Source organism: Chanodichthys erythropterus, chromosome 10 (assembly GCF_024489055.1).
Source record: "Chanodichthys erythropterus isolate Z2021 chromosome 10, ASM2448905v1, whole genome shotgun sequence".
Lineage (NCBI taxonomy): Eukaryota > Metazoa > Chordata > Actinopteri > Cypriniformes > Xenocyprididae > Chanodichthys > Chanodichthys erythropterus.
This window is the reverse complement of record NC_090230.1, coordinates 57,865,019-57,876,227: the sequence shown is the minus strand read 5'-3', so window position 1 is coordinate 57,876,227 and position 11,209 is coordinate 57,865,019. Positions and strand designations below refer to the sequence as shown.

The 11,209-nt window shown below is 36.6% G+C and overlaps 1 protein-coding gene across 1 annotated transcript in view; it reads left to right on the top strand.

Annotated features, from left to right (window-relative positions):
- The first annotated feature begins 5,684 nt into the window (after positions 1-5,684).
- Positions 5,685-11,209, top strand: part of plppr1 (phospholipid phosphatase related 1) — a 201,463-nt gene continuing 195,938 nt past the window's right edge. The window contains exons 1-2 of the mRNA XM_067395709.1: positions 5,685-5,797; positions 6,538-6,671. The gene's annotated coding sequence lies outside the window, so the exon portion shown is untranslated. The remainder of the gene's footprint in view (positions 5,798-6,537; positions 6,672-11,209) is intronic.

The window sequence follows — 11,209 nt, the reverse complement described above, 5'->3', positions numbered from 1 at the left end:
CAAAATGAAATTTACTCACTCTCATAATGTTCTGAACCTATATAAATGTCTTTATTCTTTAAATTAAATTTGGAAAAATGTCTGTTTTTTTTTTTTTTTGGCCATTTAATGAAAGTCAGTGTTGTTTTGGACTACATTGTCTTGGACAAAAAACAGCTGAAACATTCTTCAAAGTATCTTATTTTATGTTCCAAAGAAGAAATACTTACATATAGGTTTGAAACATCATGAGAATGAGTAAATTATATAACATTTCAAGGTACGGTTGAATGTCATTTTCTGAAAGACTGTGGCAGTAATATAACAAGCTACCTCTGAACCATGAAACAAGATTATGTTCCAAGCTTTGATTAGATCTGTGTCCAATTCATTCTTCAAAGAAAGCAACACAAGAAAATGAAGGATAACCAAAGTGAGATGAACAAAGCTGGTGCTAATACTAATATACTCACTTATTTCAGGTCTGCAGTAAGCCACTATCCCTGAGAGTTGTAGTGTTACATGACCCTCTGCATTCCTAGGATGGCTGACAGTTGAAAGTGTCCATGTCAGTTGTTTGCCCAGCAAGGAGGCACAGCAGTGGTCCTGAGGCCCATCTCAGCTTTCTAGCAGGAGCATGTGCATTTTGCCGTTAATTTGGTAGCATTTGTTTTTTTACAGACCTTGAGACCTTTCAGCTAGACAAGTTCCTCATGTTCACAACACATCACAGTACAAAAACACTCAGACAAAAGTTGCATAGATTCCCAAACAGCATTAAAAAAACTGTAAATGGGGGCGTAAGGGACAAGGCCATTTATGTAAGCGACAGAGCCACAGATATCACACGCTGATACAATGTTAGCTTTGTTGACTGCTCTTTCTGGAATTTTTCCGCAGTAGCTGCAGTGAAGGGGCCTTTCAACAGTCACCGTTTGCACTGTCACCTCATCAGTAATATATTTAAGGTCATCAGCAATAGAGGACAGAAAGCTAGTTCACATCCTGTTTAATGTCTTTTTGATAAATACATTGTTACACCACCATTCAAAAGTTTAGGGTTGGTAAGAATTTTTTTGTAACACTTCGGGGAACAAATATGTATATTCACTATTAACTACAACTTTTGCCTCAATAAGCTATTAATATTACAGCTTATTAATAGTTAGTAAGGTAGTTTTTTGCAGCATTTAAGGGATGCAGAATAAGGTCATGCAGAATAAAGCATGTGTTTTAAAAGTACTAATAAACAGCCAATATCATTAGTAATATGCAAGCTAATAGGCAACTAATTAAAAGTGATGATTGAAGCCTAAAACAAAGTGTTATTTTTTCTTTTTTCTTTTTTGGAATGAAATTAATAATTTATTCAGCAAGGATGCATTAAAATGGTCAAACGTGACAGTAAAGGTATTTATAATGTTGAAAAAGTCTATTTTCAAGTTTTAAACTTTATATTCTTCAAAGAATCATGTATCATGATTTTCACAAAAATCTGAAGCAGCGCAACTGTTTTCAACATTGATAATAATCAGAAATGTTTCTTGAGCAGCAAATCAGCATATTAGAATTATTTCTGAAGGATCATGTGACAATGAAGACTGAAGTAATGATGCTGAAAATTCAGCTTTGATCACAGGAATACATTTTACAATATATCACCGGAATATATACAATATATTCACATAGAAAAGTTATTTTAAATTGCATTATTTCACAATATTGCTGCTGTATTGTATTATTGATCAAATAAAAGCAGCCTTGGTGAGCAGAAGAGACTTCTTTCAAAAACATTTAAAGATCTTACTGACCCCAAACTTTTTAACAGTAGTAAATACTTTTTAATCTAGTATTTAGAAATAGTTTCCTCTGACACACAGCCAATTAGCCACCAATTAGATACTTAAACTCAACATACAAGTAGTATAATATAGCCACAAGTAGTGATTGACGGGGTCCAAGCTCAAATGGCTCGTGTAAACTATATAGTTATACAATGACCATGTCTCTTTTCAAATATGAGTCTTTTAATGTCTCTGTATGGATGTATCATTCTATGTACAATATTACAATAGACAAATAATATTGTCTCTTCATTTTAATTTGACATCAATACATCCAATCATATCTGGAAAAACAGAAATATGTTTTCAGTATCATTAGGATATGTAAAAATAAAGGTAATTTGGAGATCACACATTTCTTTACAAACTGATTAGACTTACATTAAATTAGACACCATAACTATACATTTTATGCCTAGTCAATCTATTTTTTATTTTTTTAATGATACTTGAGCATGTTATAAGACTACTCCACTTTTGTGGGTGGTAATTGTCAATTAATCAGTTATTGTATAGTCACTAAACTATCTAGATGATTTTGGTAATCCTCTGGTGTCTCCAATTAGTGCCTTGACATGTATAAATATTGTTGACTAATGTTTAAGCTTTTAGAACTGAAGATAGTCCATGATGGACTGAAACGTTTGCTCTTTCTTTTTTTTTTTTTTTTTTTTCCATGCAGTCACATTTTTATTAGTGCACTTTGGATTTTTTTTTGTCACTTTCTATGTGAATCTTGTGAAATAATTTTCAATGAACATTGAACTTTGAATTTGTTTGGTTTGCAGATTCCTTTTTCTATTTATTTATTTATAGTCTATCTATTAAACCATTTACAAGGATTTTAAACTAAGAGACCTAAAATGATTTGTTATCCTGTGCTAATAACATTGGTATTAAAGCCTTCTTCTCTAATCCCCAGTATATAAATGGATATTTTAAAAATTGCTGTTAGTGCCCCGAGCATCAGAAATTCATGAAATTCTGCATGTTTACATAGAATGTCCTAGTTTTAGGTTTGAACACTGCATTCAACAAAACTAGATCAATTTGTGCAAATGGACATGGCCAGATTCATAAATTAACTATCTTTGACAAATCAAAAGTCGTTTGATAACTTTTTGTCATGAGGGTCTGAGGATGATGCATACCACGTTTTGTGTGAACTGGATGAACGGACAAGTTTGAAGAAGTAGTATTTTTTAAATTTTTTTTTATTAAAAAAATAGAATGGTGGATTAAGTTTGTAGATAATCATAACAATGAGACTTAATCTTGAATGAACCTAAAGCAAGGATTCAGATGAAACAAGAATTTTGGTTCTTATTATAGCGCCACCTAGTGTCCAATGGATGTGGTTCTGTGTGCCTGAGTAGTGGGTGTGATTTCTGATTAACCCACTAAGTTTGGTACATGTATGTCTTATGATGACTTAAGATTTCTGACACCCAGATAGTTTTAATGCATAAGAAGACAAAAATACAATAGGGTTCCAGCACCTTCGGTGCCTAATTAAAGATTATATGTGCAAAAGATATTAGATTAAAATTACAGTATAACATAACACATAAAAATCTACTATACAATGTTGGCTTTTAAATCCTTATTTAAATGACTAATCTTGTACTAAACATGCTTAAACCCTGTTGGTTTAAGGAATTGTTAACTGGACCTATTTTGTGTGTAATTTACAGCACCTCTTAAAACCCCTCAATAAAACTTAAGTTGTAATTGCTTTGGGTAATAAATCAATAGTTCTTACTGTTAAAAGCTTAGAATGCTAATCTGTCACAGTAGGCAATTGCAAATCGACTTCATTCCACAGTGTAGTTTAATGTCCAACGAGAAGCGTTTAAACTCTTAAGAACATCAGACAACTAATAATATGTTGGACTTGTGCCAAAAACAAAGGCTGTTTACACAAGTAGCCTAGCCATAAAATTAAAGTGCTATATTACTTACAAAGCTGCAGATAAAGAAAGCAATTGTTCAGTTATAAAATTTTAAACATATTCATACTGCTCACTAATTCATGGGACTTTAATATTAAGGCCTAATGGGTAAATCTCACAAAATTCATAGTTCTCCGTGGTTTTTATTTATTTATTTATTTATTTATTTATTTTGACATTGACACACTCATATTTCAAATTCTCATTACAGCAATACATCTAGACGTTATTCTCAGTGGTGATTCTCATTACTTTATTACAGTATTTTTGATACTTTATCACAGTAAAAAAAAAAAAAAAAATGTAATTTACAAAGTCAAAACATCAAATTAAACAATTTACATAATTTTTTTATATAATATTTTATTTATTAATAATTCATCAATTGTTTTTACAAATTGTGGTAAAACAATGTCAAAATGAAGAACATCTTTATGTCCCAAAATATCTTAATTTTCTTTAAACAGAATGTAATTTAACATTGTACTTTCTTTTAATTTGATTTTGGGATTCAACCTTATATTTGGGATTCAGTTATACTGATTTAAGATATAGTAGCTACTTGTCTTATCCCTCTATATAGAGATCAAAACGCGTGTCTACAGAAATATCATTCCTGTTTTACTTGTAATCTCAATAATACAACAGCAGAGGGCAGCATTTCTGTACAAATAACAGGCATTGAACTGCAAACTTGTGATAGTGGCTTGTCACATAGTTACTGCTTGATGCAAATTAACTTGAAATGATCTAAACCCTGCTAAATATATTATAATCACTATGAGTGTCACAACTAGTTGGTTGTAATTGCAGTTGCTTACATTCATGCCAAAGCTCAGCGTTATGAGAAAGAAAATCATGTGAAATGCTTCACATTAAAAACCAAAGTAAGATATTCAGTCTAATGAGATATATGTTTGTGCATCTCAGGAGGTTTACAGCCTAAAACAGACAGAATGTGTGTGATCTCGAAACGTGTGATGCATCTCTCTGGGCCAACTGTCGCATTTGCTTCTTTCCAGATTCACACAGTCACGCAGCTGATTCTTACAGTCCAGCAGGCCAGATCAGTAAGTCATTCTGAGCGCATGCATGCAGAAATCGCAGCACAAAAAACAGGAGCTGCGTGCAATCAATTTCTCATGCTGAATCATTTTCTACATCCTCGCATTATATTGTTTTTATTATGTTTGTGCACGTAAACAGAGCAATCTTTTCACCGTGGAACGAATGCCACCTTTAATGCCCTTCATCTCAATTTTTTATTGTTGTCATTGCGATTAAATATAAATGAATAGCTGAATAATTCATAGCATTTAATTTTCTGACCTTTTGAGTCAGCAAATGTTCATTATCACAGTTCATTGTGTTCAAAACAAGATGCTAGGTGGTCATACTTTCTTCAAAATATCATCGTGGCCCAAGTGGCATAAATAGTATACTACTAAAATAGTATGCAAAATAAGAATTACTGCATCCCACGTCATAGGATGCTGAAAAAAGTATGTGTGATCTACAAAGTGGGCAAGCTTTTTTCCTCATATATAGTTTCTTAGGAAAGACCCCTTATCCTACTTTAAGCAACAATGACAGTTTGGCCACTGAAAGAAAAAAAGGTATATCGCATGTTTTGGTAGGCTAACATTAGACAACTACAAATCACATTAGAGATCTGGTATTGAAATGCAGACTGATACATGTGTTTAGGTATGTCATGTATTCATCAAACCCACTCTGACTGCAGGTTCAAAGAGGCATTTGTCAGCCATCATGTTTTAATAATTCAGCCAGTGTGATGTAAGAGTTTGTTCACCAAAAGCTGGGTTACTTATTATAATTTAAGCAGGCAGTTTTGATCTGAGCCTGTCTGAACTGTTTGGAGGTTTTCATCAGTAGCTTTGGATATCATCTGAGATACCGAAAACACAGCTGAGGAGGACATTGATGAATGTAACAGCTAGGATTGTTAAAGCGAACAACAACAAGTATAGAAAAGTGAGGAGGAATATTATATGACAGCAGGTAAGACTTTATTACTTAGGCTATTATTTACTAAGGCAAATATAATTATTACTATTGCTTAAAGTATTATTTGTTTTTACGTATACTGTATGTATGCATAGTGCTTGTGATGTAAATTTCATTATCGGAATAGTGCACTCCTACTTTACATGTGGAGCCGTTTTTTTCACTCATGGCAAAGTTCTATTTAGTTTGTAGCTCATTCCGCAACAAAAATGCAACGTGTAGGGGTTAGCAATTCAGGCTGTTCACACCTGCTAAATCTGATTGAATTTCAATTGGATATACACAAAAATCGGATATGGACTGACGGACTTCGCCTTGGATGAATTTGTAATTTTGTGCTGTGCTTTCCTCTCAATAGTAAAATAAACACAACAAAAATGACAGTGGCGAGAAAACAGCAGTTCCCCCCATGGTAGTAATTGTGATCGGGTTCCAGTTCCCCCCGCGGTAGGGAGAACGCGTGGGCCCCACCCAATTGCATACTTTGCGTGGTGGGTTAACTTAACTACTGCAGTTAAGAAAGCAACCGATTATAGTGATGTGGATATGTTTGCACCAGCTCTGCAATTCAGTGCTCCAGTCTTGTTACATGGTTATGAATGTAACCATATTTTCCTGAGAATAGGGAACGAGGCGCTGTGTATAGAGGTCGACTGATATATCGGTCGGCTGATATATCGGGCCGATATTTGTCATTTTTTAATTTATAGGCATCAGCCAATATCTGTGCTTAGTAGTGCCGATTTAAAGACAGGCACGTCCGCGGACAGCCCCGTGTTATTGGTGCGCTGGAACGTGATGCTGCCGCACGTGAAGGACCCCAAGCCAAAACTTTTGGAGGATTCAACAACAGTCCTGGGAGATAAAGGTAAGGCTTACGTTCTGATATTTCAAAGTCCTATGGCCACATATATACTATATATTACTAGTAAACTATGAAGTGTTGCTTCACTTAGTGAAAGAAAAAACGAATAGCATAGAACTGTTGGGAACTGGCATAATGCTACAGCTGGTTGAAGGTTCGCCTACTTGCAGTTAACTTTAAGGACTGTAGTCGAAAACTATCAGCAGCTTGCTTGCTAACATATTAGCCCCAATGTTATAAGTTCTGTTTTATTTTTCCTGTATCGGAGTCAGGGAATTTAACTCTGTGCGTGGGGTGGACAAGGTGGCAGCACTATGTTACTCCACCCTGCTCACAGACAGCACTCGGAGACACAGAGCTGTCCTGGAGCAGCCCAGACAGAGTATGACATTTGTTCGGAAATATGGTTTGATGCAGACAATAGCCGGGTTTCCATCCAACTTATTTGCATTAATGCTGCCCTAGATTGTTTTTTTACAAGATGTAATATAAGTCCTAGGTGTCCCTTGAATGTGTCTGTGAAGTTTCAGCTCAAAATACCCCATAGATTTTTTTTAATTAATTTTTTTAACTGCCTATTTTGGGGCTTCATTAACTATGCACTGATTTTTTCAGCACGGCCCCTTTAAGAGATGCGCTTCCTCTGCCACGCGAGCTCTCGACTATATATACATTGCATAAACACAGTTCACACAGCTAATATAACCCTCAAATGGATCTTTACAAGATGTTTGTCATGCATGCTGTATGCATGCTTCGAATTATGTGAGTAAAGTATTTATTTAGATGGTTACCTTTGATTCTGTGTGAGTTTGAGGCTGTGCTCTGTGGCTAAAGCTAACATTACACACTGTTGGAGAGATTTATAAAGAATGAAGTTGTGTTTATGAATTATACAGACTGCAAGTGTTTAATAATGAAAATAATGACGGCTCGTGTCTCCGTGAATACAGTAAGAAACGATGGTAACTTTAACCTCATTTAACAGAATATTAGCAACATGCTAATGAAACATTTAGAAAGACAATTTACAAATATCACTAAAAATATCATGATATCATGGATCATGTCAGTTATTATTGCTCCATCTGCCATTTTTCGCTGTTGTTCTTGCTTGCTTACCTTGTCTGTGCACAGATCCAGCCGTTAATACTGCCTTTCCTTGTCTAATGCGTCGAATGGGCTGGCATTATGCAAATATTGGGGTCATACATATTAATGATCCCGACTGTTACGTAACAGTCGGTGTTATGTTGAGATCCGAGTGTTTTCCGGAAGTCTTTTAAACAAATGAGATTTACATAAGAAGGAGGAAACAATGGAGTTTGTCTTTTCCATGTACTGAACTCTTGTTATTCAACTATGCCGAAATTCAAATTGATTCTAGGGCACCTTTAATGAAAATTCAGCTCAAGAATATGCACATCTGCGTGTGTTTCCATCAACTGTGTAATGCAAATAAAAATGGACATCAGCCTAATAAAGTGATGTGTTCCGACCAATGACTATATACTTCACACATTTATTGTCCTCATTAAACCTGTCTAACGTTAACTGTCAAGAATGTCAGAAATCACTAAGGGTTTAGCACTGTCCATGCATACAAGGCTTTACAAGATTACAAGATTATGATAATTTGGTTTGTAACTTTTAAGCGATCTGTCAACAACAAAAACAACACATTAGTGAATGGTTTTGGTTCTTTTACACTTTTTTTCAATTAGAGTGTAATTGTTTTAATGTGTATCGAATATTGGAATTGACTGAATTGAAGATGAAGGCACTACTAAAATGCTAACCATGAATGTTTCTTCTGTTTAGTAATTGCTGTCTGATGGCTGAACAAAAATCGAATCCAGTATGGCAGCATTTTACAGTCTAACAATCTAGTGTACTGTCTAGCTGATCTCTGAGGACAGCATAACGACTCTCTCTGGCGAGAGGCGGCCTAACAACGTCCTATGCTTAGAACAGCTTACCAAGGCAGGTTTTCAAAGCCTAACTACTCAAAATCGGTGTCTGGGCAGAGCTCTAGGGAGCGGAAGCCTCAGAAGATTGACTTCTATAACGACAGTATTGTAAAGGCAGTAGCCAAGGAGGCTCACAGAGAGCCTGACAACCTAGCATACTGCCTAGCTGAGCTCTGAGAAAGGAGACCTCAGCATAATTCTCTAAAGAGAGAGGCAGCTTAAAACGTCCAACTCTCAGGACAGCTTATCAAGAAGGCTTACAGAAAGCCTAACAACTTGATACTGCTGGGGAAGGGGAAAACCACTAGATACTGCCCTAAAAATCGGCCATAAAAACGGCAGCACATATTGGCCATCGGTTGACCCTGACCTCTAAACATCAGCATCGGTTATAGAAAAACCAATATTGGTCGATCTCTAGCTGTGTCCCCTAGGGTTCACCATGGGGAATGCCTTTGGCATGACTGGTGTCTGAAGCATGAGTCTAAACACGACAATGAACTTGACACTGGCAGGCAGCAGCCTATGACTTCAGCACTGGTGTGACCGTGAGTATAAAAGGGCACCTGTGAAATACATAATCCACTTCCTGTCTGAAGGAGATGTGTGCATTAAGTCAAGTCAAGTCACCTTTATTTATATAGAGCTTTTTACAATGCAGATTGTATCAAAGCAGCTTTACATTGACAACTGGTACATAATTTTTGGTGCACAGCAGCTCTTCAAGAATAGTGTCAATGCAGGCAGATCAAAGCACTGTTGAATAAATGTCAAGAATACTGTTGAATATCAAATGTCAACTCAAATGTCAAGTGTCCCCAACTAAGCAAGCCAAAGGCAACAGCGGCAAGGAACCCAAACTCCAACAGGTGACATCAGGTGGCAAACAAGTGGCAAATAGGTGTTAAAATGGAGAAAAAAAAAAAAAACCTTGGGAGAAACCAGGCTTAGTCGGGGGGCCAGTTCTCCTCTGGCAAACAGTGCTTTGTTATGAATCAGGTTGCTATCATAAATCTGATAGGATCGCAACATTCAAAGTATTTATTTCAGTTCCATCCAGTTGAGGATCGTATTCATCACGCTGGTATGGACGGTTTGTTGAGGAACTGTGGCACTGACTGTCGTGTTGATGATGTCTTCACAATGGATGATCTAGTCGACTCGATCTCTGCTGATACTTCAGGGCTGCGTTGTGGTCGTGTCAAGGCGCAGGTCCTTGATCTCAGCTGGATACGGCCTGGATCCGGTTGACTACAGTAAACCTCGGGATAAACAGAAAGACTAATATTAACGTAGATGCCATTCTTTTTCTGATGTAACGAGTACATCTGGTGTTATAGGAAGTGTTCCCGGTTCCGGCTGACCTAATTTATGCAGCCTAATAATCCTTTAACGGATTTGAAAATATAAATTGATAATGTGTTATGTGTATGCCAGGTTAAAGAGATGTGTTTTTAGTCTAGATTTAAACTGACAGAGTGTGTCTGCATCCCGAACAATGCTAGGAAGATTGTTCCAGAGTTTGGGTGCCAAATAGGAGAAGGATCTACCACCTGCGGTTGATTTTGATATTCTAGGTATTATCAGCTGGCCTGAATTCTGAGATCACAATAAATATGAAGGACTATAATGCATTAAGAGCTCGCTCAGGTACTGGGGAGCTAAACCATTTAGTGCTTTGTAAGTAATTAGCAAGATTTTAAAATCTATACGATGTTTAACAGGAAGCCAATGCAGTGATGACAGAACTGGGCTAATATGGTCATACTTCCTAGTTCTAGTAAGGACTCTAGCTGCTGCATTTTGTACGAGCTGTAGTTTATTTATCAAGCGGGAGGAACTACCACCCAATAGAGCGTTACAGTAATCTAACCTTGAGGTCATGAACGCATGAACTAACTGTTCTGCATTCTTCATTGAGAGCATATGTCGTAGTTTAGATATATTTTTAAGATGGAAGAATGCGTTTTTGCAGATGCTAGTAACATGGCCTTCAAATGAAAGATTGGTATCAAAGAGCACAACCAGGTTCCTAACTGACGACAAAGACTTAACAGAGCAGCCATCAAGTGTTAGACAGTATTCTAAGTTATTGCATGAAGAAGTTTTTGGTCCAAAAATTAGAATCTCTGTTTTTTCTGAATTTAGTAGTAGGAAATTACTGGTCATCCAGTTTTTTAAATCAGCTATACATTCTGTTAGGCCCAATCCCAATTCTATTTTATACCCCTTCCCCCTACGCCTACCCCTTCCCCTTGCCCCTTGAAACAGAGTGTCAAGGGGTAGGGCTGAAAATATTCCCCTAAGAAATGGGACACCACTACTAGACCGTTACACGTCATCATAAGTCGTCGCTAGCTCCTACGTCATAGATGCGCCGATGTTTATCACACACTTCTAAAGGCCAATTCACACCGCACCGACAACACTCGTCTGTTGGAGTTTGTTGGATTAGTGTGATACCCCTGTTGGCGTCTGTTGGAGTCGGTTTTCACCCGACTGAACATGTTTAATCGGCGTTTGTCGGGTTGTGGAATGTTTGCGCGGTGTGAACAGTTTTCCAACAGACGG